The sequence below is a fragment of the Hyperolius riggenbachi genome, chromosome 3, assembly GCF_040937935.1.
Source record: "Hyperolius riggenbachi isolate aHypRig1 chromosome 3, aHypRig1.pri, whole genome shotgun sequence".
NCBI lineage: Eukaryota > Metazoa > Chordata > Amphibia > Anura > Hyperoliidae > Hyperolius > Hyperolius riggenbachi.
The window spans coordinates 421,676,724-421,682,723 of NC_090648.1; the positions used below are offsets into that span (position 1 = coordinate 421,676,724).

The 6,000-nt window shown below is 45.5% G+C and overlaps 1 protein-coding gene across 1 annotated transcript in view; it reads left to right on the plus strand.

Moving 5' to 3' along the window:
- Positions 1-3,421, plus strand: part of POU4F3 (POU class 4 homeobox 3) — a 151,534-nt gene extending 148,113 nt beyond the window's left edge. The window contains exon 5 of the transcript XR_011030527.1: positions 3,268-3,421. The gene's annotated coding sequence lies outside the window, so the exon portion shown is untranslated. The remainder of the gene's footprint in view (positions 1-3,267) is intronic.
- Positions 3,422-6,000: the final 2,579 nt, after the last annotated feature.

The following is a 6,000-nucleotide window of genomic DNA, read 5'->3' on the forward strand; positions in this document are numbered from 1 at the left end:
GGAGCTCTGCCTCTCAAGCAGGAGATGCGCGCGCAGCCTGTGCGCGATCTCCTGCAGTAGCTGGCCCCAGGACCTGACACCAATTGGCGTTAGGCGGTCCTGGGGCTGCCGCCGCGGCCACACCATCGGCGTGGGGCGGTCGCCAGGTAGTTAAAATAGATTGGTAATATAATCTCTTACCCTCGTTTTAAAAGAACAGGCAAATGTTTGTGATTTCATGGGGGCAGCCATCTTTTTGGTTGTAGGAGGTGACAGGGAGCATGAGACACAGGTCCAACTGTCCTGTGTCCTGATCACCCCTCCCAGCTGTGCGCGCTAGGCTTCAAATCTCAAATTCAAAATTAAAAAAAAAATTTGCACCAAAACAGCAGAAAGAGAACAACAACATCAGATTCCCATCATGCTTTGCACAGAATCAGGAGTAAAATGACCAGGCAGTTTTCTTCTGTGCAGCTAAAAATAAAAAATCTGCAGGAATTTCCAGCGACAGCCTGAGAGGTGGAGGGACAGGAAAAAAAAGACAGGGATGGGAGGGTCAGTTAGACTTTTATAGATAACTAGTAGACCCAAGCCCATTTAAAAACGGGCTCTAGGTCTTTTTTTTCTGCCGCCGCCGCCAGTGCGCATGCGCGCACCCGCCCGCACCCGCCGCGTTCCCGCGCCCGCCCACCTCGCTCGCCAGCATCGCTCCCTGGTCCCGTCCAGCTGCTGTCCGTGTCCGTTACTGCGCACGTGCGCAGTAGGCAAATAACAGGGACACAGGGACAAACGCTGGACGCAGCGACACAGTGGTTTTATAGTATAGGATGGTCCTGTGGGGTATTGGGGGCGGGGACAATACCCGCTGTGCTGCCATGGAGGCATAGGGAGACCACAACAAAGTCAGGTAGAGCAGTAAAAACAGAGATTACAATTTGAGTTTGTTTCTTCCTAGTCAGAGTGCACAGAGGTCCTCCCAGTAGACCTGCTTTACCCATTCAGCTTTGTAATGCTCAACAATAATTCAGTGATTAAATTGCACTAGCACCTGTCCTCCCGTGCTATCTCATCACGTGTCAGAAATGTCAGGCTGTCTAACTCCAGCTGACTGCTCGGGATACAGCATGTGCTGCACATCTTTCAAACTCATCAGTAAAACTTTTACAAACAAACTTGGATGAGTTTAAATATCCCAACTGGCTTTCAATTGGAACAATTGTGTCAAAAATCATAAAGCTCCAAATCAAGTGCGGGTGACATTAATTATGCCCTTTACATCAATTTTAAAAAACTCATTAAAATGTTAGTAAAGTACATACCTCATAGGAGGAAGTAAAGCACATTACAGGGAATATATTTTATTCTTTGTGAAACAACTGACAGTGTTGTAGGAGCGGGGTCACTAAGGAACCGTCTTCAGGTAAAACTTTGTTATCAAAGGTCCCACAAAGAACTCTGGGCAGTTACAAACTTTATGCTGCATGCCATTTATATTGCACCTCTTTCCTTGGTGTTTCTGATATAAATCCAGCTAAAATTTAATTGTTAACAATTTCGACCTGTGGGTTGTTTTCACCTTATATACAAGAGGAATTTTCACATTTCAGTGCTCCTCCCATTCATTCCCCAATAACTGTATCAGTGGCGTAGCAATAGGGGGTGCAGAGGTAGCGACTGCATCAGGGCCCTTGGGCTATAGGAGCCCCATGGGGCCCACCCTCAAACACAGTATTAGCTCTTTATTGGTCCTGTGCTGATCATCACTTCTATAGATGCTTTGAATAGTAGTAATCATGAACAAAGTGCTCCCCATCCCCTTCTTGCACCTCTGACACTGTGGTTGTCCTCTATTGGTTTTGATGAACTGTATCAATTGTTATGTATAGCTTGCTTGGGGGCCCCAATGCAAAAATTGCACCAGGGCCCATAGCTCCTTAGCTACGCCACTGAACTTTATCACTTTATCACAACAAAATGATCTATACCTTGTTTCTTCCACCAACAATTAAGCTTTCTTTGGGTGGTATATTATGCTAAGAATTTTATTCTAAATGCATTTTAACGGGAATAATAAGAAAAACATGGAAACAATTCATTATTTCTCAGTTTTCAGCCATTATAATTTTAAAATTAAACATTCTTCTGTGGATAAAAGCCACACATTTTATTTTCCCATTTGTCCCATTTATTGCAACATTTAAAGGAATACTGTAGGGGGTCGGGGGAAAATGGGTTGAACTTACCCGGGGCTTCTAATGGTCCACCGCAGACATCCTGTGCCCATGCAGCTGCTCACCGATGCTCTGGCCCCGCCTCCGGTTCACTTCTGGAATTTCAGACTTTAAAGTCTGAAAACCACTGCACCTGCGTTGCCGTGTCCTCGCTCCCGCTGATGTCACCAGGAGCGTACTGCGCAGGCACAGACCATACACTCCTGGTGATATCAGCGGGTGCGAGGACACGGCAACACAGGCACAGTGGTTTTCAGACTTTAAAGTCTGAAATTCCAGAAGTGAACCAGAGGCGGGGCCGGTACATCGGTGAATGGCTGCGTGGGCACAGGATGTCTGCGGGGGACCATTAGAATCCCCAGGTAAGTTCAACTCATCCCCCCCCCCCTACATTATTCCTTTAAGTTATATCCCTAGTACAATGTATGGTGACAATATTTTATTTGAAAATGAAGGTGCATTTTTTCAGTTTCACATCCATCCCTAATTACAAGTCCATAATTAAAAAATGATGCACCCTCTTGTCATACATATTAAAAAAATTCAGTCCCTAATGCCTGTAGGTGTAATTTTACTATTTGGCCACAAGATGTCCTCACACCTCCCTATAAGCATACAATAAGTATGCTATATAGAAGCACTGTGTTACTATGTAACTAAGGAAGTGACGCAGGAATCCATTGATGTCTGCGATCACAGTGGCCTAGAGGGCATTAAGCTAACGATCGGTGGCAGTAAGCGGGGGAAATCAGCGAGCGGGAGTCAGCGTGGCAGTTGTATTTAAGAATAATTACTGTTTTTGATCAAAAGCAGCGCCTGGAGTGGAAAGGGGGTGCCGTTTCAGAAGCAGTGGTTTCACAGGAAAAGGGTTGCAATATACCAAATTTGGCTCCTCCTGCCAGTCGCCTAACTTCTTCCGTAGGGTAAGTTGGGGGGGACTCAGGCTCAGAAAAGTTGCAAGACATGTCCCTGAATATGCACCAGGCCCTGGGCACCTACATAAGTTGATCTGTTGACGATCCGGCTTTGACTGCATTTTTCTCTTTCTTTTCAACAGGTTAAGAAGCGAACTCACCTGGAAACAAAGGGTGCAAAGAGTTCTGTAACATAATCTGTTGTTCCAAAACACATATGTGCATTGACAATGATGAGCGAAAATGCTGGTATTCTTTTCGCATTAACTTTTGCGAAACCAAAGTAAAATTCAACTTTCGAGCGTAAATGCTATTAAAAATAATTTAGAAACAAGTTTGTGTTTTTTCGTGCTAATATAAAAGGATTTTTGTGCTTTTTGCAAATTTCCTTGGCAAGAATACCGAATTTCTGTGAGATTGAAAGTAGTTTTCGATGTGAAGATGAATTTGGCCAACACTTGCAAGCAACGCTGCTGACTGACTCACACTGACAGCTGTTTCCATAGATGTACATACACTAACTACAGATGCCCATACATAGATTGCTACTTGATGTAGCAGAAAGATAGATTCCTCTCTGATCTAATCTGATCAGGACAGATTTAATTCCTTCCATACACTGCCGGTGGATATTCAACAGATTTTTAGCATGAAATCTAATGAAAATCTATCAAACTGAAGTGATGCACTGCTGGATGCTCACTGATCCACACGCATAATTTAGAAAGACATACAAGAACTGATAATCAGTGGAACACAGCATTGGGCTAACCACACAGATTATTGTAGGATTAGATTAGATTTAGGCCCCTTTGCCACTGGCTGCGATCCGCTTCCGCTTATTTCCCAGCACGCAAACATCGGGCTGCACGATTCTCACTGCAATCTCGCTCAGTTCCTGATGGGTAAACGGCGCAAACGTGGCTAGTGGAAGTTGCTGCTTGTGCATACACACCGCAGCGCAATGGCGGGCAGAAGCGCAGGCAGCAGTGGAAAATGGCCCTTATTGAACACATCCATCCAACTCTAGAACATGGTACATTGGTGAGCAGCACCAATCAGAGAAGGAGAATCAGTATTAGATGAGACCCCACATACTGCACACACACATCCAATAACAGAATAGGTTATTAAGGTGAATAGCACTGGTTAAAGTAGGCCAGCGTAGTGGTAGAGTAGGATACGGTAGCCGTTTCTTAGGCTCCAACTCCGGACCGGAATCGAACCCTGATTCCCCGGCTATTACCCGTGGTCACCATGGTACTGCGAAAGTAATATGGAAACTTGTTTATCAGTGACACAGGTGAATAAATGTCAGACTTGCCCTCCATAACAGATTCTCGTAAAAGGATTTAATGTTGATTCGTCTCATATACAGCAGGGCCTCAAAAGTCCTCCTGTATTGTTATTTTTTGTCACTACCTCGGGACTTGTATGCCATGCCTGCTGCCTTCTTTGGATGTGTAGTGGTAGCCGTTCCTGCTCCTTTGCCCACAGCGTGCCTGCTGCCTTCCTTGGATGTGTGGTGGTAGCCATTTCTCAGGCTCCCACTCCGGACCAGGATCGAACCCTGACTCACCGGCCGTATGCTTTCTTTAACAATGGTAGAGAAAGAACCATTGACAGTATGAGCAGTGATGGACTACTGGGTGCGCAGGCTTGAGCTGTGGCCGGAGCTGTCACAATTTGCCATCCAACGTCTGGCTTGCCCTACCTCAAGCGTCCTAGAAAGGACCTTCAGCACAACTGGAGGCATTGTCAGTGAGAAGAGAAGTCGCCTAGGTCAAAAAAGTGTTCAGTACCTCACCTTTATTAAACTGAGGCATGGATCCTGGAGGGCTACTGCCTGCCCGAAGACTAATGGTGTGTACACACTTGAAAGATAAATGAAAGCTATCAGACCAATTTTACCCCCTTCCATGTAGTATGAGAGCCATAAGGTCCGTACACACACCGGACTGGAGGCAACGCCAGGCGGATCGCTCAGAAACAGCCGTATCAGTCTGCAGACAGACTGTACACACGCCGGACTGTCGCTGGAACGCCCACCCAGCGGGGGGTGGCGACGGACCCGTCGTTGCCTCCAGTCCGGCGTGTGTACGGACCTTTACTCTGCAGATGAATGTCTGTTAAACAAGGTGTGTATGAGGATCTGCAGATATAGACTATGAATGCATTTTGCAGGAACGGATCTTTTGCAGGAACAGATCTTTTGCAGATACTGATCTTTTGAATGTGTACAGCATCTTTGTGTACAGCATCTTGCAAAGATTTTTATCTGATGGTGAGTTCAGCTCAATAGAATAGACAGTGTAGAGTATGGCTCTCATACCACATGGAAGGTGGTAAAATTGGTCTAAGATCTTTCATTTATCTTTCAAGTGTGTACACACCATAAGTCAGTCCCGACTCCACACACACACACACACAAACACGCCATTGTTCTATCATTGATCTACCACAGCCCGGCGACCATATGGGCTTGAAAACTGCCATGGCCTACACTTCTGCCATGTTGCTCACCAGTCCATCAAGGGCGTCACTACACAAACAGCTGTTTGCGGTGCGTTACACAGTGAGTTTGGTGTGTCAGTGTGAAGTAGTACACTAATTACACTACCTGATTGATGTATACACATGCAAGATGTTTTAAAGCACTTTATGCCTGCAATTTAGCATTGCAATGTGATTTCAGCCCTTAAAACACTGCTGTGCGTCAAATCCAGATTTTTCCCCGGGACTATTGGCATGTATCCCACTCATCCATGCAAAAACTCAGATGTTAGACCCCTTGAAACATCTTTTCCATCACTTTTCTGTGCAGAATTAATGTTTCTAGTTTTAAAAGTTCGCCTCCCCATTGAAGTGTATTGCGG